Below are 25,018 nucleotides of genomic sequence, written 5' to 3'. Positions count from 1 at the left end.
AGGAGCCGCTTTCATTGGCTCCTGACCCTGTCACTCAATGTAAGCCAATGGGATTGGCTTATAGTAATGACAGGGCCAGGAGCCAATGAAAACGTCTCCTGCCCGGCTCACAGTGCTCTGCCGTCATAGAGGCGGCAGGGCAGCACATTGCGGCGGGTAGAAAGCGTCGAGAATGGACGGGGACGCGTGGTGAATGGGACGTAGAGGTTACGTCCGGTCAGAACCGCAGCGCCACCCGCCCAACGTAGATTTGTACTGCGTCGGTCCGAAATTGGTTAAATGCAGCTTCATGAAAACCAATATTAGATTTGTCACACAGTCTATTGTGTAATTTATTCATATTAAAATTACACTTTCATTTAAATCTGCAGTCAGCTTTGAGTTGTATTTATTTTTTACATTTGAATGCTACTTCCTAGAAACTAGTGTAGCTGTCCACCATTTAGTTGAAGGAAAGGCCACAAATTCTACTTTTGTATCTCCTACTAATAATCCATGTGTATTCTCCAGCAATGTATACATTTATATGGGTATGGAGTATTCAACTCTAGAATGACATTGGATTTCCTAACTTCTGTTCACAGCTTCTATGCAGACATGGTATATGATCACTTCCATTCAGTAAACCTTTATTATAAAATAATCATTTGAGAGCCTGGACTGTAGGTTAACCAGTTTTGTCCTTCAGACATGGCAATCAAGTGCTTCAGAAGGGAAATCTGAGGAATTAACTACCTGCCTATGACTGTTTTATGTTATCATCCTGTAGCCAAATAGTCATATTTGACATGCTGCGTTTCCTCTTGTAAAGAAGTAATTTACTCATATGGAAAATGAACAACCATGCTCATAAAAGCAGGATTTGGGTAATGTTCTGAGATCACTGGAAGTTTTGTACAAATAATGAAACTGTTTATTAAACCTAAGCTACTCTGATCAATCACTAGGACATAATCTTGCATCTGTCTACGATAAAACACTTAGGCAATGCATTTCATTTTATCGTTCCTCTTGTTTTATACCACATATAAGGAATGGTGCAATTAGTTAAGAGCAGTTCACAGCATTCATCACTTAAGTGCCTGGTATTAAATCTTAATCTATTTAGCATATCTAGAGGGCATTCTTTACATTCACAGGACAATTGCTTCATCTCTTGGATGAGAATTTGGGCAGAGAGCCCAGAGCTATGTGAAGAGTAAGTACAGTGCTCTTTATATAATATCCTTTTTTTTTACATCAACTCTCGGACAGTAATCTGGAAGAACCAAAATAACAAAAGAACCATAGTTTATACTATATCCAAAATTGAAAGATCCATCTTAACATATTAATGTCAACCTATCAGGGGTAACAGCATCTCCAAATTGGTTCTAGCACATAAACACATATGTTTATGTTCTGTTTATGAGGGTATCACTCTTGCAGCTATCAAGACCAGTTTCCATCTTCCTTTTGGTGCTGTGTGAAAAGTAGCTAAATAAAAGTTGCAAAGGAATCTGCCCATTCCAGGGCTATCCCCAGATGTAGCTTTTCCCCCGAATAGCTCTTGAGAACTCCTCAGGCAATCTTCGAAATCTCTTATATCCTTCCATGCGCAGTATGAATGTGCTTGTCTTCTGAACTAGTTGGTGATGCAAATAGTTTCATCGTTTGCCAGAGGAGTTCCAAAAAGGTACTTGAACAAACAGGTCGAATAGCTACACCCGGGGGACAGTGCTGGAATGACGGAGTAACAGGAAGGCTCTATGCTATCCAAAGCCTTCTCACTACTAAGGTAGGACTTCAAAGCTGAAGTGTGTTTACTTACTACAGGTTTACTTTAAGCAAAGACTAGCAGTGCTCCCATTCAGCATCTCCTTTCTAAAGGTGGCCACACACCATACAATTTTCATGCAATCTGACTGTACAATTTTTATACAATCTTACCAACATCCATGTAGTATAACAGCACTTGGTGATTGAATGTACAGCCAGATTGCATGGAAATTGTATGGTATATAGCCACCTTCAAAGGAACCTTAACTGAGAGGTATATGGATGTTTCCTTTTAAACAATACCAGTTGCTTGTCAGTCCTGCTGATCTCTTTGTATGTAATAGTGTCTGAATGACACACCTGAAACAAGCATGCAGCTAATCCAGTCTGACTTCAGTCAGAGCACCTGATCTTCATGCTTGTTGAGGGGCTGTAATAGAGACACAGGATCAGCAGGAGAGTCAGGCAACGGGTATTATTTTAAAAGGAAAGATCCATATCCTTCTCAGTTTAGGTTCCCTTTAAGGCTCGGTTCACACTTGAGTCTGCAAACTGTCTGATTCACAGAACAGACCACCACGGACAACAGATAAATCTTATGTTAAACATGGGATCTGTTCGGATCTGTGCGGACATGTCTGTTCTGCACGGTATCCATTCTGTCTGTTGTAGTGACAGAATGCAGGAATTATCCAGACACTAAACAAAAGTCGGATATGAATAGCAATGCTATTATGACGTGTCCAATGCAAAGGACATATATAACATTGTTCTGGGGGGGGGGTCCATTTTTGGGGACAGTGACAGTATATGCACTGCCACCATCCATGGCACTGAAACACAGAAGTGTAAACTGAGCCTTAAGCTGCCCATGCACTGTACAAGCTGACTGTACAATCTTTGTACAATATTAACCATAGTAAATTTGAAAATGTAGATTTGCCTTCTTAAAGCAGAACTATAAGACCAACAGATTAGATCTACCTTGGATATATTGTTCCATTAGTCCCTTATACTACATAAATGTGGTAAAATTATAGGTTGATTGCATCTGCAGATGTCAGAGTGTGATTAGCATTAAGGTGGCCACACAGGATACAACAAAATAATCCAATTTGAAAGCAATTTGATAAAAACGATTGGTTGTACTGAAAACATAAAAGATTGCATTTTTTTTAAATTAAAAAAAAGATCAGGAGTGGGTAGATTGTCAGTTTCTTGCTTAATAGACCAAGCAATTTTTCAGCATTTTCAATCATTTTTTTTTCTTATAATTTTTCAAATGTTACAATCAGTAAAACTGATTTTAGGGCATGAATTTAAAAGAAATGTAAAAAAAACAGTATGGTAGGTGGACCTAAACTCTTCCACAGGAGAGAAGAAAAACACAGAGAAACCCACTCTGTGTGTATTTAGAGATAACAGCCTGTCTTATTCTCCCTTATCTGCTTATAATGAGCCACTGTAATTTGAGCTGTCAGTTCTGTCTGATCTGTGCCAGGTGTGCCATTCAGTTAAGCTATAATGTAAACACAGGAGGTTAACTATTTATGTGCTCCCATGAAACCAAAAAGTAACCACTCTGCAGAATCTCAGTAGGACGTCTGTGGGCTGTAACAAATCAATGATTTTCTTCTTGTTCTGGGTTTAGGTCCCCTTTAAGAAAGATATTGTTCTTATATGAATCCCCAGATTGAATGTATTTTGCTCTGCCATCTGTATAGAAATATATTTCGCAAACCCAGTATTATTTACAGAATCATAGATTACTTTGATCTGATGGGAGACTAAAACATAACTTTTATTATTGCAAGAATAAACTGATTAAATACTTATGCTGGTAATATAAAGTACGTCTATACAACATGGAGAACCTGAGAATACTCTTACTACAGACACATCAGAAAGGGACTGACTGCCAGGTATTGGGTTTCAAGGTGTCTTTCCACACTTCATGATACTGGCTACCCCAATAAACAAATTGTGCTAATTTACAACCCACCCTAAAAACCAATATGTATCACCCTCCAAAAGAGGGCCTGCAAAGTAACATGTGCAAGAGTGCAAAAGTGCTAAATTATAAACAATCTATAGTATAACAATCATATAATATGTGCAGCCAAGATTAGTTGGACCAATCATGGCCACACATGCTATATGAAACATGTTGGGTTTCTTTCTCAGGTGTCTGCAGTGCAGGGGTGCCCACACTTTTTCAACTCACATTCTTCAAAAATTACTTAGTCAAAGTGATGAAAATCCCTAACATAAATAGGCAGAGCTTCACCTTTAAGTCTTCAAGTATAAGTTAAAACTAAAGACAGATACTCACCTCCCGTAGTTGAATTCTGACTCTGCTCTCTTCTCTCCTCTCTGCACTCTCTCTCTAGCTAGATGATGCGTGGCTGCTTCATAGCTTCTTGCCTTGTCCATCACAGGCCTGCAGCTCCTCCTACATTCCAGTCCATGCACAGGAAAAGCATATGTGTGCAGGGTTAAAAAAGGGGAGCCAGTGACTCTTCCCGCTCTTTGGCTGAAGGTGCGGTGCTTGTGGAGTGTATGGCATGCACAACTGCAATCTACTCAGTTGCCCTTTGCAATAGACCGGCAGGTTATGATCGGCATAATGGGCACCCCTGCTGTAATGACTATCTTAAAGTTTGTGCGAATTTGACAAAGACTTTTGAATCTTAATAAAATCCCATCTGCAAATAGAGCTCATATTTAGCTTATCCTATCTGTATCACCTATATTTTTCAGTTTCTGACTTATTGTTGGTTTTGGAGAACCTGTTTTTTTCCTTTTTTACCTTGTAGTTTTCTTTGCAAAGCCTTTCATTCCCCAACAACACTTTTGCATTTATTGAAGTGCTTTGGAATATGTTTAAATCACTGATGGTTACATTTAGCACTGAACCTGGTTGTCTGAAGTAGTTTCCTTTTTTGTTTTGTTTTTTACCACAGGCAGCACTAAAGAATTTCTGCTTCAACCATTTTTATTAAACCATAAAACAAATATAGCATCAAAGATCTCTGAATACATCAGCATGTTAGGGGTTCAAAAAGATATTTCTCATGAGCATAAGCAAGAATACAAATTATGATAGCTTTGACCTAACATTTTAAGTCTACTAAAGTATTTTAACATTTTAAGTCTAAAGTATTTACACATAATAAACTTTATAGTAATATGAAACCTTGTAACTTAATTATTAAAATATAAAGCTCTATGATCATCAGTAGCATAACTACAATTCATGAGGCCCTTCCCAGCAAAACTTTTATGCCCCCCCCCCCCCTTCACGGCCCTGGGGCCAATCTCACAAGGGTCATTTAACAAGGGTAGCCATCATGATCTTCACATGGTACAGGTGCCACATTTAGTTAACTACAGTGGTTTTATTGGGGGGGGGGGGGGGGAATTTTATTGTGTCAGTGGATTTTCTACGCAGATATTGATAAATTGTGTAATATTTTTGCTTATGCCCTGTGCTCCCTTGTTTTGTATGACAAGTGTGAACCAATTTTTAGGGTGAGACGGGCCTGATATGGGAAGTTGGTTGATATCTTGTAGTTGTCTTTCAAGTAGCATTATTAATTAACTTGGGGGTAGACCTGGGGGGGTCAATCAGACAGCTCAAGAGCACTGACACTATGGGACATCAATCAAACTGCCCTACTGTTACGTCCCCACTCTGCCCCCTTTCTAGCGAGATCATCAGTCCAGTGCAAACAATAATTTTGATGGATTTCAGATGTAAATAAATCAAAATGTATCATCGGGTGGCCATGTTGGGGCATCGATTTCCAGCAGATTTGATCACAGTGATAGAATCTCCTGTAGAGAATTGATTAGTGTATGGACACCTTAATACTTACATGGAAACACTGATCTAGAGAAAGTTCTATATAAATGTTAAACAGAGGCTGCTGTTGAATGTTGTACATGCTTTAAAGGAGTACTGTAGGGGGGTAGGGGGAAAGAGAGTTGAACTTACCCGGGGCTTCTAATGGTCCCCGCAAACGTCATGCGCCCATGCAGCCTGTCGCCGATGCTCCGGTCTTCGCCTCCGGTTCACTTCTGGAATTTCCAACTTTAAAGTCGGAAAACCACTGCGCCTGCGTGGCTGTGTCCTCACTCAAGCTGATGTCACCAGGAGCGTACTGCACAGACAAAGTACTGAGCCTGTGCAATACACTCCTGGTGACGTCAGTGGGAGTAAGGGCGTGGCCGTGCAGGTGCAGTGGTTTTCCGACTTTAAATTAGGAAAATCCAAGAGTGAACCGGAGGCGGGGACTGGTGCATTGGTGAGTGGCAGCGTGGACACAGGACATCTGCAGGAGACCATTAGAAGCCCCAGGTAAGTTCAACTCTTTTCCCCCCTACCCCCAAACAGTACTCCTTTAAGTTGTTTCTTGCTACCAATACATTTTTTCCTGTGCAAAGCTACTGAGTAGCATGTTATTTTTTGCCATGAACTAACAAATGAAACGTGTAGACGTTTGGAAGTTAAGTCAGTATGCTGCATAGGGATCTGGCAAATGGCAATATTTCTAAATACTAACCCCTGCAGAGGATACTGTTGTCAGAGCAAATTACAAAAAAAAAAAAAAAAAAACACATACAATAATACAACATAACCTTTTTTATGCTACAAGTGCACTTTTACCACCACATTCTAACTGATCTCTGCAGACACTTTTTTTTTGTTTGTTTAATTAGCAAGTCAGAGGGAAACAGGACTTATTTTGTTAATTGCCTATGGGGTTATTACAGCTGCTGTGTCTCCTCTGTGAATATATCCTCTCACAGAACACAGCATAACAAGATGGGAGTGAAGGTAGCCTTGAGCGTAGTTGGGAAAGAAGACATACTGATTGGCAGAAGCAACATGAAAAAAAAAAAACAGAATAAAAAGTAGTGATATATATTCTGATCCTTTTTTTTGTCTCAAATCTTGTATTGTCATATACTTATTAACTTAGGAAATAATCAACCTGGTAGTATTTTAGCTCTTTTTGACATACAGTAGCTTTAATGCCAGTGGTTTCTTTAACTTATGACAGGTTTGCAACCTGTAGTCTATTTTACCTTTTCTTTTTATTATTATTATTATTATGCATTTATATAGGCCTGACATCTTTCATAGCCCTTTACAGAGTACTGGTATATAGTCTTGTCACTAGATGTCCCTTAGAGGAGCTCACAATCAATTCTTTAAAGTCACAGCCTTATGTTCCTATTGAACACTAAGGCCAATTTTGGGGGTAAACCACTAAAGTTATTTAAATGGTTTTGGGATGTGGGGGAGAAGCAGACTTTCTAGAGGAAATCCACACAAATGGGGGGAGAACATACAAACGCTTAAATCTCTCCAGCTGCGCAGTATTTTTAAGGCCCCCTCCATACCTATGAAAATATAAATATGTTAATATAATAAAATACCACAAGCTTCTCAAATTCCTCAATAATATCACTTTATTGTAAAAAAAAAAAAAAAAATCCAATAAAAGTAATAACATAATTCTCACTGCTCACTACTACCTTCATTCATCCAATCCACTTACTGACAGGGCCCTGTCAGTAAGTGGATAGGATGAATAGTTAATGTATAAAATCAAATAAATTGTTAAAAAAGCACAAAAACATCCAGGTTGATCATGTGTGGTAAAGCATCCTAGGAGAATAAATCCATCCTAACAGACCTCTGCTGTATTGCGATCTCTATTTCCACAGATACAACATTGATCCCAATAAACTGAGCCTCTGTCCAGCTCCAACATTCACTCTTTTTGGCAAATTCTGCAAAATGAGTTTAATACTCACGGGTCTTTGTTTCTTTACCATTCCACTTGGAGCTTGAGTCTATTAGCCTGCTGCTTCACTTACCATCTACCGATTCAGGCACTAACTTCATTGCTCCTTTTAGTAAGTTTCGGCAGTGTGTGCTTTTCTTTCTCCGTCCTCCGTCTGCACTGCGGCAAGACTTCCGTTGTGGTGGTTCTGGCTAGCAACTCTCTCAACTAGTTATATTATAGTGAAATGTAGTATGTTAGATGATTATTTACAAAAGGTTGACAACGACCGAGTCTCTCCCATACATGTATGAAGAAAATACAAAGTCTAATGTACATAGCAGTCTTTAAAACAAGATAGAAGTATTCCAAGACCAAAACAGAAGGCTTATAGATAGTGTCTGATTTGCAGGACCGATATCTTGGCACTGTGGCACTTCTTACAAATACATAGCAGGGGATCTCCTGTAGGATCTCCTGTAGGATCTCCTGTAGGCCTTAACCTGTAAAGTAAATGGTCTCTGTGTGACTCTAGAAACCCTAGTGTTCCTCTTACTCATGATCTCATTCTATATTGGTGTGAACTACTGTCTCCATGTTTCTGCACACCAACAGTTTCTACATCAGTTTAGGCCACATATTCCATAAAGATAGGCCACATATTCCATAAAGATAGCTGTGCTGAGAGGAATATGGAATTTTCCAGTGTGGACTTTTTGGGATGCAGCCAGTGGTGTGTCATCCCTTTATCTACAAAGAAAATGCAAGTTGCCTAGCTGTGAAGTACATCTAGTAGCTTTAAAATCATCTCTACCACAGCCCTATACCACATGAAGATTAGGTAACTTGACTTGCTGAACCTCCTTAACTGAGCTTCTTCTGAGGTATGGAACACTGGACAACACAAAGTAGACCTAGCATAGGATATGTAGGGGCTGTGAAGATCAGCATTACTCACTTAGAGGGCGCTGCTCCTCTGACCCCCTATCCATATGGGATTCACCATCTTCCCCAGGGAGAGATCACAGATGCCATAGATTCATGCATTCAGCAGTGGTGTACGCCTTGGACCGTCGCAATGCATGCCGGTACATGCAGTCCTTCTATGTGAATACTTTAAGTGCCATGTGCCACTCTAAAAGCACAAACTTTATTTATTTTTAGATGTATCATATAACTTTGACAGGTTCATAGGCTTATTTGTCCAATGTCAAGTTCAGTGTCCAATACATTATAATATTAACAATAACACTATCCTACAAAAAGTAATACATGATCTGTTATTCCATATTCAGTAGTTACAATGTTAAATGCAAATCTTTTCTTTAAAATAAAAACAAAACAAAAAACAAACCTTGAAACTTACATTGCCTTGGAAAGTGCTTAATGAGTGTGGATTAGAAATTCCTGTAATTTGATCTACTAACTGTGCTAATGTTTCTCAATGTTATTACAGTATGTACCCACTTATGAAAGCTGGTGTTGACATAGTACTTCTTAACACACACCTATGTGCAGTACACCTAATTGTGTATATATGCTTATCAAACGCTCATTTCATAAGCTAAGAATCATTGGTACCAATCCAATTAACTTTTTTTCTAGGTGATATTTCAGATCTCATCAATAAAATGCCCTTTAAGCCACCAGCAAGCAAGAACATATTCCGCATAATTTTGACAGTACTTTTTTCACCTACTTTTTGGTACTTTTTCAATTGCAAAGTGCTAAAAAGTTATTTTAAACAGAAGTTAAAAATTTTCTCCTGGGAGAAAACGTAGGAGAAAAAGTGAATTGGATCGGGCCCATTTTCTTATTTGTGTTTGTATATGATGTGTCATTTTCTAACTGTTCAGCTTTTATCTTTTGCTATCTTTCAGATGCAAAGTTGCAACCTTATTGCATGTTGGAAAGGAGTCATCAGTGTTTATGTGATATCTATGAATTCAGTACATGCTTTTAAATTGTGTAAATACATGTTTGTTTTAAAGGTTTCTGCCTCTTTTGGTTGGGTAACCTTTGTTTGAACCCTTTGAAGAAGTTAGGCTTGACTCAAAAATGCATAATTTGTAGGGGTTGAAGTCTCATTTCCTTCTTTCGCTTGTTCCTTTCCAATAGACTTCCTGCAAAGCAGATATTTCTACTTGGTATTTTTCTAACTCTGATGTGATTTCTTCCATCTTTCCAATTTTTAACATAATTTATACATTTAATGTGTGACAAATTCCCTTCTCAGCCCCACCACAAAAACCCCAAACTGTGTAATGAGAAGCTTCACCATCAATTTTTCGTAAAATGATAATCCGATAGCCCTCCACACTGCAGGCTAGCGACATGTTCTTTTACTACGTGGGGGTTGATGGAGTGGAATGGTTGTGATATCACGCTGCAGTCGCGGTGAGTAGGGAGAACAATGCTCAAGGCCGACGCAAAACCGTTTGTCGCTCACAATGCAACTGTATTCACACCATCATTGTAGTTGACAAACACTGTAAAACTGCCAATCACGACTGCCTGCATCATTGCTCTAATTTGGTTATGTGTAAAAAAAAATAAAGGGTGGTGGATCAGCATTTGATTGGTTGTCAACACATGCTATCTAGGCGTAAATATCCTTGTAAAATAGCCCCCACTCCAAGGAACATTAATAATAATAATATGGAAGTGTTGTTTCATAATAATAATAATATGGAAGTGTTGTTTCACATGAGAAACTCCCCAGGTCAGAAAGTCCTTCTGTTCATCCTGCTTGTAGGTCCACCTTAGAATGCACCACACAGCAATGCATGTAAATATTCATATTAGAAATGCATACAGGATAACCTGAAAACGTGAATAAGTATTAAATCATAATAATTACATTTATTTAGCAGCTTGACAACATCCAGAAAGAAGTAAAATAAAGGTAATCCAACCCGAGAAATCAAAACCCCCATACTGAACAATCAAAATGCCTAATAATGTCCTTGACAGTGCAGTCATATGGTCACGCATTCCGTATTATAGGGGAAAAATGTTCATTTCTGCTCTCCCCAATAATTACAGCCTGGCCTCCTCAGTGTATCTGAAGCATTGACAGGAGCAATGAAAGAGTTAGTTTCTACTCTGCTGCTTATGTGGATGTAGCACCAGCACATAAGTGTGAGAGAGCTTTATTTAGTTATGAGTAACCCACATGAGTCACAGTCTATTCACAGGATCTCTGAACTGCTTCCATCTTTAGAATTCATGGTATAACACTCATGAATCCACAATCACAATTATTTTCATACCTTTTTCATTCCCAAACATCCCGGAGACTGATTACTTCCAATTGAAAATACGTTTTATTTAATTTGTTCGAATACATTGATATGTCAAGTATCGTTTAAACAACCCAATACAATATATTTTACTTTTTCTTTTTTTAATTGGCTAGCTGGATAAAAGAGGGAGCTGTAATAAGATCATATAGTGAAATGGATGAAATAAATGTTATGTAATTTATCCTGCACTGTGTGTGAAGCGTATCAGGCAAACTTTGTGTTCGGCCACAATTTGTTTAACACATACCTCTTCAGACAAGTGGGTTTGTGCTTTTTTTCTGTCCACAGGTCAACTTTCTATGTATAGCAACTCCTCTCTTTACGATAAGATCTCTCAGGGAAGTAGCAGTAAGGAAAAGGTTAGTGTTAAGCATTGGGCTAGGATCAGGCACAGGGCAGGGGATGGCTAGGTTTAAAGGGATCCAAGCAGTTTTTTTCCTGCATTTTGTCCTGGTTTCTAATAGTAGTAGGTGCTGCCGTTGTCCCTCCCCCCTCCGCCCTTTTTATCCAGGGGAAGGTGTGAATGTAATCAAGTGTGACTTCTCTAAATTGTTTGAAGAACAGCAGTGTCCTATCCCCCCTCTCCCCTCTCTGATGAAAGCTTTTTTTGTGTATTGCCACTGCTAATTACAGCAGTCCTTATCTGTTTGCTATTTCTGCAGAGGGCAGGCCAGGAAAATAGGGTAATAAGAGCCATTTAAATGTAAAAAGAATAGGTAGAATGGATTTTTTTTTGTAATGAGCAACATTGCTAACATGCATTTTTAATGTTCTTTTGAGATACCCTGGGGGCTACAAAATGCTGCTCGGTTCATTTTAAGCAAGGTGGAGGAAATGGGCCAGGAGAGGTCACACAAGGGCACAGCTGAATAGGATATTGAGGCTGAACTAGATACACACACTGAACTCGCACCACACAGGGCATGGGGTTACAGGAACACTTACTACAATTCAGTGACAAATACAGAGACCAGACAGTACACAATTGCTATATTCACTCATTAAACTTATACTGCACAGTAACTGATACATGTGGCTGGGTCCATGCCCCGATTCAGGATTAATGAGATGTGAGCTTCTAGTATTTGATAGTTAAGCCAATGCTAAGTATTTATATAATGTATTATGTGTGATCCTTAACTGAAGCTTTTATATTTTTAGTTTTGCCACACCAAGTACTGCATACTTGATCTCATCTAGTGTCCTATTATTAGATTCCATCAGATGGTGGCCCCACACCGAACCATCAGTTCTTATTAATACAGTCTGATTTACTGGGGCATGGCAGAAATGACAAGCATACAGCTAACACATAACCAGTTACCAGGATCATGTCATTGCACATGATTACTACTCTGTGTGGTTCACATTAATAATATGCTCCAAATCACTCCTTCATTTCTTTATAGTGAATACCTTACAATGATAGGCAAGTTAGTCCAGTGACATAATTACGTTCAGTCAAGCACAGCTGATAGCAATGAGTCAAAGTGGTTAATTCAAGAAATATTTAATTCTAGGGGTAAAGTGACAGCACTTCTTCCATGTTGTTTAGACGACAGCCTCCTGTGACAAAATCCCTTGCTATTGGATCAAACATAACACAACAGGCAGCCCCCTACTTCCAAAGACTTGAGTTAAAATTAACCAAAAAACTTTGTTAATACAATATGTTTGAATGCATAGTTGTCCAAAAGTAAATCATGTACCATGTTTCCTTATGTATAACACATGACTCAACTTACAAACAAATTCATATTACAAACTCTCAGAGCATCACCTGTTTGTAAGTAGGGTAGTGCCTGTACACAACTGCTTGTCTCATTGATAGCATTAGAGACTGAGAGCATGTGTGAGGTGAATCATCAAGGCATGATGATGGTGTAAAAGTTGCATGTTTTAGCATTTTTTATTGCACACTATTTGTAAGGAAATTGCAATTTTTTTTAATATTAAAGATTTTTCTTAAGTGCTACGACCAAAAGGATTTCCTGTACTTGTGATCACATAGCACAGAGTTAGTAGTGTGGCTAGCTGGTGTGTCCCTGTCCTCTAGTGCTCTACTTTTGGAATTTCTTATCATTTTCATCTTGCAATTTTTATTGTCATGCAAAGCTCGCACTAGTTATGCCTGTAAATTGCATTTTATTAACCAGTTCACTGTTCCCAGAATCGCAATGTCTGGAGAATACGCTATGCTAATTACAATGGAAGTAGAATTATCACAGCAATCTCAGGAAGGCAGTTCTTTTTCCAGCCTAACATTCATTTCCTGTGTGTTCTGGGGAGAGCTATAAAAAAGAATAATGTGACTGTGATAAAATTATGTAAATAGGCGGAATGAGAATTGCACTGAATAATTAAATCAACAGGACAATGAGGAAAAACATGGAAACTGATGAGAAAAAAGTTAATTTAAGAAATAAAGCATAATATGTTACCAGTTATAAAATGGAGCCCCCTCCTCTTTCCACCAACACATACCGTATGTATTGTTTAGGCAGCATACATTCTTACGGTACTGGTATCCTTCTCTGGTCAGTATAAGAAAGGATACCAAGATATCAATGCCAAGAGATCTGCTTATAAAATAACTTTACTGAACATAACAAATAAAATTGCAGTTTTTTGTTCAGTGTTTACCCTCTGTAAAATATTTCCTGACCCCGATTTACATTCTTCCAATTATCACAGGTGGTGACATCTTTACTGCTGGCAGGAGCATCACTGCAGAATGTTTGTTTACTGAATGATCGGAAGTCAGCAGAAACAATCTAGTCTCCCAGAATGCTCTGAGAGGAGAATTCCACATACCTAGTCAGCTTAGGCCAGCAGTTCTCAAACTGGGCTTCACAGCACTCTGATGCGTCACCAGAACTTTCCTGGGGTGCTGTGGCCTGGTCTGTCTGGTGCATGTTTTTGTGTTGGCATAGGTTTTTTTGTCAGCGCATGTTTCTATTTTCTGTGACATGCTAATTGCTGTGCTTGACCCACACAACAGAGCCGTCGGAGCAGCACCGCCCCTCACACATGTGCATGGACAGCTCTGAGTGGTCCACTGAATACTGGTGGGCTGTTCCAGAAGAGCAGGGCTATCAGAGCCACCCCACTCCCAGACCCCGTGCCATTCCAGGGACTCCTGGCCGCCATCTTGATTCAGCACAACAGCTCACAGTAAGGTTCATTAACTGTCCCCCCCCTCGGGCGGCAGCGGTGGGGGAGAAATCTCAGTTTTACTTTGAGGCCACCCAGCACACTTTTGTACCAAGTCCAGTGCGGTTATCCATGAATGATGGGCATACTTTCAGGACCCACACCTTACAGGCCCAACACTGTTTTTAATGAAGGGTGGGCATGCTTCCACATGTTTCAGGCCCCCACCACCCCTCGCTCTGCTCCCCACCACCCCTCACTCTGCTGCAGCCCTCATTCTACTCCCCACCACCCCTCACTGTGCTGCAGCCCTCACTTTACTCCCCACCACCCTCACTCTGCTGCAGCCCTCACACTGCTCCCCACCACTCCACACTCTGCTGCCGCCCACATGCTGCTCCCCACCACTCCTCACTCTGCTGCAGCCCACATGCGGATCCCCACCACTCCACACTCTGCTGCGGCCCTCATGCTACTCCCCACCACTCCTCACTCTGCTGCAGCCCTCACTTTACTCTCCACCACACCTCACTCTGCTGCACACCTCACTCTGCTCCCCTTACTTTGCTCACTACCACCCCTCGCTCTGCTCCACCTCACTCCTTACTCTGCTGCACCCCTCACTCTGCTCCCCTCACTTTGCACTACCACTCCTTGCTCTGCTCCATCTCACTCCCTACTCTGCTGCACCCCTTGCTCTGCTCCCCACCACCCCTCACTCTGCTGCAGCCCTCATTCTACTCCCCACCACCCCTCACTGTGCTGCAGCCCTCACTTTACTCCCCACCACCCTCACTCTGCTGCAGCCCTTACCACTCCTCGCTCTGCTCCCCACCACCCCTTATTCTGCTGCACCCATCACTCCTCACTCTGCCCCCCCCCCCCCCCCACACACACACTCTGTTCTCCACCACACCTCAGTCTGCTCACTACCACCACTCGCTCTGTTCCCCATCACTATGCTCCCCACTACCCCTTATTCTGCTTCATCCCTTACTCTGCTCCCCATCACGCCTCATTCTGCTGCAACCATTACTCTGCTCCCCACCACCCTCACTCTGCTCATTCTCTCCTCTCCAGCACCCTCAATGCATTTCTTTGGGTGGAGCTCTGCCTAAATATGTGTGGAGGGCTATGGCAAATTATGTTTGGTGGGGCGGAGGAGCTCTGCATAATTATGTCTGCAGATTTATGTGATAGTGCGCCTCATTATGCTTAGGGAGACTCTCCCTTGTAAATCTTCAAACAATTAGTCAGAGGCCCCTCTATGAATCCCTAAGCTTAAAGGCAGAGGCCAATGCTGAAACCAGGAAAAGTGGGTATCCTGAATAACTGACTGCATTCTGTCATGTCACTTCAAAATGTTACACTCAAATCCAAAGGTATATTAATACAGAGGCACCCTGTGCATGTCTTTAAACATCTTGGTAAGTAAGAACAGGGCACTTGTTCCACTATTGGCTAAATACACCTGTCAATAACAGTGCAATCAAGTTCTGAGGCGGCCCACGTAGTTTCTGAGAACACTGGAGCTCTGGATAGAGGTTCATGGTTAAAATTAATCTGTAAATGTTGATAGAACATAAACATTGCATTTAATGAGTTAAATTTAGTACAAAAATATATATAACAAATATAATTACTATACAAGTCATGTTGCAACACAATGCTATTACAAGGACACTGGGATACAAACAGTAAAATTATAAATACATATGTGCACATACATGTAAGATGTAGTAAATGAAATTAATGATCTTGTATGTAGCAGTTGGCATTATTAATCTGAAAACTCTACAAGACTTAGGGCTTGTTCACACTAAGGGCTTTTTCACCTTTTTTTAAGTGCTGGCGATTTTCAAAATCGCCCTAAAAGCGCTTGTGCAATGATTCTCTATGAGAGTGTTCACATCTGAGCGATTCGATTCTGGTCCACTCACCAAAGCGTTGCCTGTACCATTTTTGGGGCGATTCGCCACAATGGACGGTATAGGGAAATCGCAATGATTCGAAAATCGCTTTGTATATTGATTTTTACCATCGCATGTTTTTATGAATAAATACATTGTATTTATACATTTCCGGCTGAAATACTTCACTTCCTGACTGACATCAGGAAGTGAAAAAACAGAATCGCTCTGCAAAATTGCTTAGAAAAGCGCTTTATAAAAAACGCAGCGCCAAAAAAAAAACAAACGCTGGCGTCAGCAATTTCGATTTTGGATGTGAACAAAGCCTTACTGACAGGTTTTGGATTAGTCAATCTCCTCATAACCTTAACCACGTAACGACCAGCCGGCTGGTCGTTTGTGGATTTCCATGGAAACGTTCCATGTCAGTTCACGGCGGGGGGCTCTGTGAACAGCCTGCGAGCCTCCGATCGCGGCTCGCAGGCGAAATGTAAACACGCAGGGAAGAAATCCCCGGTGTTTACAGCGTACGGCGCTGCTGTCACAGTAGCGCCGTAAAGGAGATTGGCGATCCCCGGCCTCTGATTGGCCGGGGTTAGCCGCCGTCTGATAGGCTGAAGCCTATCTGAGGTCGGTACAGGACGGATCGCTGTCCTGTACCGCCTATAGTGATGAGGAGAGGGAGGGAAGGAGAGGGAGGGCGGAATAGCGTTGCAGAGGGGGGCTTTGAGGAGCCCCCCCCCGCTAAACACAAACAGGCGGCGGCGATCAGACCCCCCCAGCAGGACATCCCCCTAGTGGGGAAAAAAGGGGGGGTAGTCAGATCACCCTGCCTAAAACCTGATCTGTGCTGCGGGCTGGAGAGACCACCCAGCACAGATCATTGCAAAATCACGCATTCCTTAAGTGGTTAAGAAAGCACTCCATTGCAAGAACTTGGTAGGCATGAAGAGTTGGATTCAACTAAACAAATGAGAAGGAGGAAGCAAGATGCCGCCCAGCTTCCCTACTCGCATGAACACTATTCTGACAGTAGAATTGAGAAACTCCATTGAGTGAGTTGGGGACTGCTATGCACATGCTGGGTTCTCTGCAGGAGCGGCCCTGACTGAGAACCATCTAATAGGTGTACAAGGTTTTATAGTCCCCCAACCCCCTTTCAGCACATCTTGACAGATGTGTGTCATTTCTTAGAATTAATTTTGATGGACTCGATCCCCTGGATTTACCGGTAGCTATTGCTTTGATTAAATACATGTTCCAGGTTTGAAACCTTTTTTTGTATTATGTTTTTTCACCTAGATACCCCAGATGCTTCAACAGGAACTTTCAGCTCCATTTACCATAATCAACAGAAAGGGTTAACCTGCTGAGCGGTCTGGACGAGCTCAGCTCGTCCAGTACCGCTGGAGCCTGCCGCTCAGGCCCTGCTGGGCCGATTTGGCTCAAATAAAAAGCAGCACACGCAGCCGGCACTTTGCCAGCTGCGTGTGCTGCCTGATCGCCGCCGCTCTGCGGCGATCCGCCGCGAGCAGCGGCGAAAGAGGGTCCCCCCAGCCGCCTGAGCCCAGCGTAGCCGGAACAAAAAGTTCCGGCCAGCGCTAAGGGCTGGATCGGAGGCGGCTGACGTCAGGACGTCGGCTGACGTCCATGACGTCACTCCGCTCGTCGCTATGGCGATGATATAAGCAAAACAAGGAAGGCTGCTCATTGCGGCCTTCCTTGTTTATTCTGGGCGCCGGAGGCGATCGGAAGAACGCCTCCGGAGCGCCCTCTAGTGGGCTTTCATGCAGCCAACTTTCAGTTGGCTGCATGAAATAGTTTTTTTTTTATTAAAAAAAAAACCTCCCGCAGCCTCCCTGGCGATCTTAATAGAACGCCAGGCAGGTGTTTGTGATGCAAAAACTAGGGTTAACCAGAGTAAGCTCCATAAGAGCTTCTTTCAACGCAATCACAACCATCTCCTCCACCCTTAACAAGTGTAGCCATCTTAACCCCCGCCCCCTTTCCCCCGATATCAAGTGTAGCCCCCGAGCCCTTCCCCACCACGACAAGTGCAGGTATCATAAACCTCGCACTTCTGCCTCCAAAGCAAATGTGGCCAACATTGCCCGCACCCATAAAAAGTGCAATCCCCCCCCCCAAGCGTGGCCAACAAAATGTATGGCCAACATATCCTATCCTGACCCCCATAAAAGTGTTGTCAACATAACTTCACTCCCTTCTCATGTCTCATGATGAGTACATCCACAGAAACCCTGTTCCCACCCAGCAAAAGACAACCGTGAACCAATTATTCCCCCACCATCCATTTACCACTTTCCATATGCTGAGAGACACAGCAGTGTAAAGAGGCTATTTACTAGCAATCATGTATAAATGACCATTTATAGGTGAATGTGTGTTACAACACTGAGTCATTTCTAGCCTTTTAGCCTGTAAATACATACATCTAACAATAGTTTTTTGTTAAACTCCTCTCCAGTAAAATAAGCAGTATGAGGTGTTACCTCGCAGAGATTAAATCATTAACTTGTCAAGAAATATCAGTGAAGAATTTGAGCTTTTCATGTGCACACACCCAGGGCAGAGCATTCCTCATTTTCAGCCATTAGAGTAACACCCAGAGAAAATAACCGTGAATGAGAAACGTGACTATAGGCTTATGAAGAAACAAGACATACCTTGCCCAGTAAGAACTTATTTCACAGTGTGACACCACAAGACAAGAGGGACAAACAATGCTTTCAGAATGTCCTTTACTTGTGTCTCATTCTACCCAACACTGCCATTTTTATGGGCTTTTTACAAAGTACCCTGAATAATGAACATCCCAAGTGGAAAAACTGGAAGTTTTTTTTCCAGTGTTTGTTTTGCCAATGACATTGACCAGACATAATACAATACATTTGAAAATCAGTCTTCACACTAACTTTCCTCTATTTCATTCTATTACCTATGGGTGAGACAAATAGTGAATGCAATACTTAATGGCCAACTACACTGATGAATACAAGTAACAGACTTGCATCCAATGTAATGTTTGCCATAATGTCCTTAACATTTCACTAGTTAACTTTGGACACCTATTTGAACCTAATACCGACAATAGTGTAATGTTTATACCACAGTCTAGGACCAATATGGGGGGAGGTCTCGTCATCTAAACCTACCAGTATGTTTTCGGGATGTGTGAGTAAACTACTGGGTGAACATACGAATTCAATGCAGAGTACTACCCAAGAAGCAAATCTGGGACTCTCCACAGTGAAAGTGCTAGCTACTTAGCTAGCATGCTGTTATTAAACTACATCAGTCTTAAAATGTAAATTATATTCATTTGTAATCATGTCATCATTTATAAAACTGCTTCTGAATTATCACCCTGAAAATAGAGTATATTTTTCTCTCTAATAAATGTACATGTGATCATTCAATAATACAATTTATTTTATTACTTCTGCTTCTATAGCAGACAGGTTAAAAAACTACTCAAAGCAATCGCTACCTTATAAAGGGTTTCCAAGCTAAGGGGCACAGATATTAATTACCAAACTTAATTCACAACTAAACCTGTTTGTCACCTTAACCACTTAAGTACCGCAGTGTGAAACCCCCCTAAAGACCAGGCCATTTTTCACTAAATAGGCCACTGAAGCTTTAAGGCCTCGCTGCAGGTCTGTACAACTCAGCACACAAGTGATTCCCCCCCCCCCCTTTTTTTCCCCACCAACAGAGCTTTCTGTCGGTAGGGTCTGATTTCTCCCCAATGTTTATTTTTCGTACAAATATTTATTTCATTATTTTATAAATACATTTTACCTTTTTTTTAATTATTTTTCTAACCGTCCCTTCCTCCCTCCACCTGCCAGCCAATCATAGCGATCGGCTGTCATAGGTTTCATCCTATGACAGCTGATAACTCCTGTCTCCCCCAGGGGGACAGTGCTGCTGTAGATGGCAGCACTGTACATAATAAATAGACGGCGGTTTCGCCGTCTAACAGTCTCCAAGCGGCGATTGCCACTGGGAGACTGATGGCGGTGCGGAGAGGTTAAAAGAGAGAATTTGTCATGATTTGGCAATTTTAAGAGTCTAAACGCTCTCTCTTAAAAAGCTTATAAGTCTTACCTGTCAGGCATAGCTATCAGTCCTGTTTCTTTTCTTGTTCTCTTTTATTAAAAAATATACACACTAGGTAAATATGAAGTGGGGTCAACAATCCTCTACATACTGCAATGACACAGTTATTAATATCACTGTACAGGCTGTGCAGAAATGGCTATTCATGCAGCATTGGTAGAAGTGGAAGTGATGCCACATGCACGCCCGTGCATGGCATATGGAATGGTCATTCAAAGATCATGCGATGAAGCCACACATGCATACTTGCACCAACAATCGTTTGTGATCTTTTGATAATAGTAACTGCCCAGATGGATCAACCAGGAAAGACCATCCAATTTTCCCCAGAATCATCATTGGTCACTATTCCCTAAGCTCATCTCCTGTCTTGAAAGAACCACTATCACGAAAAAAGTAGGCAGAAAACCCCCCCCTGAGAATCCCCCATTAGGAGATGGACTGGCTTTTTAATCAGTTTTTACATCAGATTCAGATTCCGATTTTCAGTTTGCTCCCTGCACACTGCAAATCGGAATCTGAATCGGATGTAAAAACTGATTAAAAAGCGGAATCTGAATCGCGTGCAGTGTGCAAGAGGCCTAATAACGATTCTGTGCTGTTACTATTACCATGGTGATCAAGCATGTATTATTCACTAAGCAATTTACCTTAGGCAAACCTTAAAGGACAACTGAAGTGAAGAATATATGGAGGCTGCCATATTTATTTCCATTTATATAATACCAGTTGCCTGGCAGCCCTGCTGGTCTATTTGGCTGCAGTAGTGTCTGAGTAATGCCAGAACCAAGCATGAAGCTAATCTTGTCAGAACTGACAATGTCAGAGACACCTTATCTGCTGTATGCTTGTTCAGGGTTTATGGCTAAAAGTATTAGAAGTAGAGGATTAGCAGGATAGCCAGGCAACTGGTATTGTTTAAAAGGAAATAAATGTGGCAGTCTCCTTATCACTCTTGCTTCAGTTGCCCTTTAAAGGAAACGAGAGATTTTAAAACACAAGGAATCGATACTTACACAGGGGCTTCTTCCCACCCCATAAACACGTGTGAGTTCCTTGCCGTCCTCCCGCGGTCTGCCGTTCATCCGCAATCAGCCCCGGTAATTGCTTCAGTCGCGTCAGTCTGAGTCTTCTGTGTATGAGCGGGAGGTCCGCACATGCGCCGAAGACCCAGATTGGACCCAACTGAAGCAGTTACCACGGCTGATCGTGGCTGAATAGCAGACCGCGGGAAGACAGCGAGGGACTCACACGTGTTTATGAGGTGGGAAGAAGCCACAGATAAGTATCGATTCTTTATGTTTTAAGATCTCTGGTACATGTTAACCACTTCCCAACTGAGGGGTTTTACCCCCTGACCACCAGAGCAATTTTCACCTTTCAGCGCTCCTTCCATTCATTCGTCTATAATTTTATCATTACTTATCGCAATGAAATGAACTATATCTTGTTTTTTTCGCCACCAATTAGGCTTTCTTTAGGTGGGACATTATGCCAAGAATAATTTTATTCTAAATGTGTTTTAATGGGAAAATAGGAAAAAATGTGGGAAAAAAATTATTATTTTTCAGTTTTCGGCCTTTATAGTTTTTAAATAATGCATGCTACTGTAATTAAAACCCATTAAATGTATATGCCTATTTATCCCGGTTATAAAACCGTTTAAATTATGTCCCTATCACAATGTTTGGCGCCAATATTTTAGTTGGAAATAAAGGTGCATTTTTTTCAGTTTTGCGTCCATCCCTAATTACAAGCCCATAGTTTATAAAGTAACAGTGTTATACCCTCTTGACATAAATATTTAAAAAGTTCAGTCCCTAAGGTAACTATTTATGTATTTTTTTTAAATTGTAAATTTTTTTTTTTTTTTTTAATTACAAAAAAAAATAATTGGGGAGTGTGGGAGGTAAGGAGTTAATTTTTTGTGTAAAACAAGTTTATTTGTGTGTAAAAAATGGTTAGGATGTAGTTTTACTATTTGGCCACAAGATGGCACCATTACCAATTTGTTTCATACGACCTGCAAGCGTCCTTCTGGACTCTTGCAGGAAGTAGAAAGAGGCTGGGACTTTGTTATTTTTTCACAATGATCGGGCTGCTCAGCCGAGCGGCAGCAGATCATTGCGGGGCTGAGATCAACGAACGGGAATGGATTTTCCCGTTCATTGATCTCCGGGCGAGCGGGCGGCGGCGTGTTTACTAGCGGCGGGCGGCGTGTTTACGAGCGGGAGCGCGGACAGCGGCGGGAGTGCGCAGAGTACGGATTTCTCCGTCCCTGGGGGTGAAAGGATGGAAAAAGGGGCGGAGAAATCCGTACGCGCGGGGGTAAAGTGGTTAAAATAAGGATTCTGTCTTTAAAGAGACTCTGTAACAAAATTTTCAGCCTTATTTCTTCTATCCTATAAGTTCCTATACCTGTTCTAATGTGGTCTGTCTTACTGCAGCCTTTCCTAGTTGCACAGTGGCTGTATTATCTTTGTTATATAATCTAATCTTCTTTCCTTTGTCAGCTTTGTTGGCTCAGGCAGGAATGTGCTGTGAGAGGTAGAAGTTATACACACCCTCTCCACGCCCCCTCCAGGCTCTGTATGAGTCACAGACTGAGCTTCTCTCAGCCTATCACATGCTGGTTAGCAGCCATGTTTTTTGTTTGTCAACACTGTCTAAAACTGGCAATTAGAAGCCAGGATTGCAGCAGGGAGTGGCAAAAACAGCAAAGAGGGGCCCAGGAGAACATAATGAATAGAATGGTATGCCTTTTATTTTAAGAATTTTAGAGTATAGATTCTCTTTAACCACTTGAGGACTGCAGTGTTAAACCCCCCTAAAGACCAGGCCTTTTTTCTTAAAAAGGGCCACTGCAGCTTTAAGGCCTCGCTGCAGGGCCGCACAACACAGCACACTTTTCTCCCCACCAACAGAGCTTTCTGTTGGTGGGGTCTGATCGCTCCCCCAATCTTTATTTTTTTTATATAAATCTTTATTTGATTATTTTCTAAATAAATTTGACTTTTTTAACATTTATTCCCTAGCCCTCCCTCCCCCCGCCAGCCAATCAGCATGATCAGCTGTCATATCACTATCCTGTCTCCCAGGGGGAACAGCCGTGTGACACGGCTGTCCCCAGTACAGTGTACCGTGGATCACAGCGATGTACAAGCTAATTAGACAGCGATTTCGCCATCTTACAGTCTCCTAGTGGCGATCGCCCCTGGGAGGCTGAAGGTGGAGCTCTGCCTACCAAGCGGAGATGCACACTCATCAGTGCGTGCGATCTCCTGCAAAACAGGCCCAAAGGACCTTACGCCAATCGGCGTTAGGCGGTCGGCAAGAGGTTAAGTTAAGCAGTGATTTCTAAAGTTAAGGTTTCAATCCTTAAAATAACAACAGAATTATAAAGTTAAGGATAGGATGTTAATTCACAGAGAGGAATGCACGTCTAAAGCGTGTGAGGAATTATCACATGGCCTGAGCTGTCGTTAAGTGGAGTGCTACTACTGATGCAATGTAAAGTGATGCACTCTGAGCTTTCTGCTTTATTTTTTACTAGTTTATGCTGAAGGGGACTCTGTAAAGAGAGAAATATACACAGCAGGTACACAAAAAGGGATGGAGAGAGAGACACCGTGCATTTAAAAACAAACACACACACACACACACACACACACACACACACACACACACACACACACACACACACACACTAGCTGTAATCGTCCTGGCAGCAGGAGGGGTGGAGCTACATCCTACCTGTGTGTGCTTCTCCCATCCCTACCTGCTGCATGTGAGAATAACTACAGAGGTTATAACTTAAAGAGGAACTGTAGTGAAAATAATAAATAAAATTTCTTATTGCTTACAATATTCATTTATAGATGATTTAGTTAATGTTTCCCCTGATTTACATTCTGAAATGTATCACTGGTGGTGACATCTTTTATTTCTGCCAGAAGATCTGTATGGAATGTTCATTACAGAGAGTTCTATGCACAGAGGGAGACATTGCTTTCTTGGCAGTTGGAAAAAGCCGTTATTTCCCACAATGCAACGAGGTTCACAGACCACAAACTGACAGTACTTTGGTTATGACATCACACTGTGGGAGGGGTTTCACCACAATATCAGCCATACATACCCCCCGATCTATTCAAGAAAAGGTAAAGATATATTGTGGGGAAGGGTGTATCAGCTACTGATTGGAATGAAGTTCAATCCCTGGTTAAAGTTCCTCTCTACGGACTGATGTGATAAGACAACACTTTCACTGTGAAAGCTTATCACTACATATTAATAAGGCAAGCTTCTTTAGTGAATCAACACTAAAATTACTGATTGATGTGTGTTGATAAGTCTTCACTTGCCTAATTATCACCAGCGTGATCTTAGTGAATTGTGGCCATTGTTCTTTATGTTTTCACTTTGCTGGGCTGTTTTTTCAATGAAACATTGGCTGACAACCAGTTGCAAATCATTTGTTTTCAGGGACTATCATCTAGCCTTGGTCTGAGGCATAAGAAACTGTTTAAAGGGACTCCGAGGACGGTGGTGGACCTCCCGGTCCTCATACGGAAAAAGATACTGCTGCAAATGGATACAATACATATGTTACTCCTATTGCGTGCATTGTTGGCTGACCAGGCAGTCAAAGTGTAATGCATATGGAAAAAGGTTCTGCTATACACGGATGCAAATAAAAGAGGACAGCCTCAAATGTGGATGGTGGTGGGGTGGACATGTGAAAAAAGTAGGGTCTTCACAAGGGTGTTAAGGCAGAAGCAAAAGAGTTTGCTAAGGGAGTAAAATATAAAATAGGGCTCTGCTTATTGACTCCTATAAGCATGTGCCACAAAGTCGGTCCCTATGCCAAATTACCTATGATGATTGTTATTGCTGTTTACCTTACTGTTGCAAAGATTTCCCTCATTTTCTTTACGGTCATGGAAAACAGGAA

The sequence above is a fragment of the Hyperolius riggenbachi genome, chromosome 3, assembly GCF_040937935.1.
Source record: "Hyperolius riggenbachi isolate aHypRig1 chromosome 3, aHypRig1.pri, whole genome shotgun sequence".
Lineage (NCBI taxonomy): Eukaryota > Metazoa > Chordata > Amphibia > Anura > Hyperoliidae > Hyperolius > Hyperolius riggenbachi.
Note: the sequence above shows the minus strand (reverse complement) of the source record.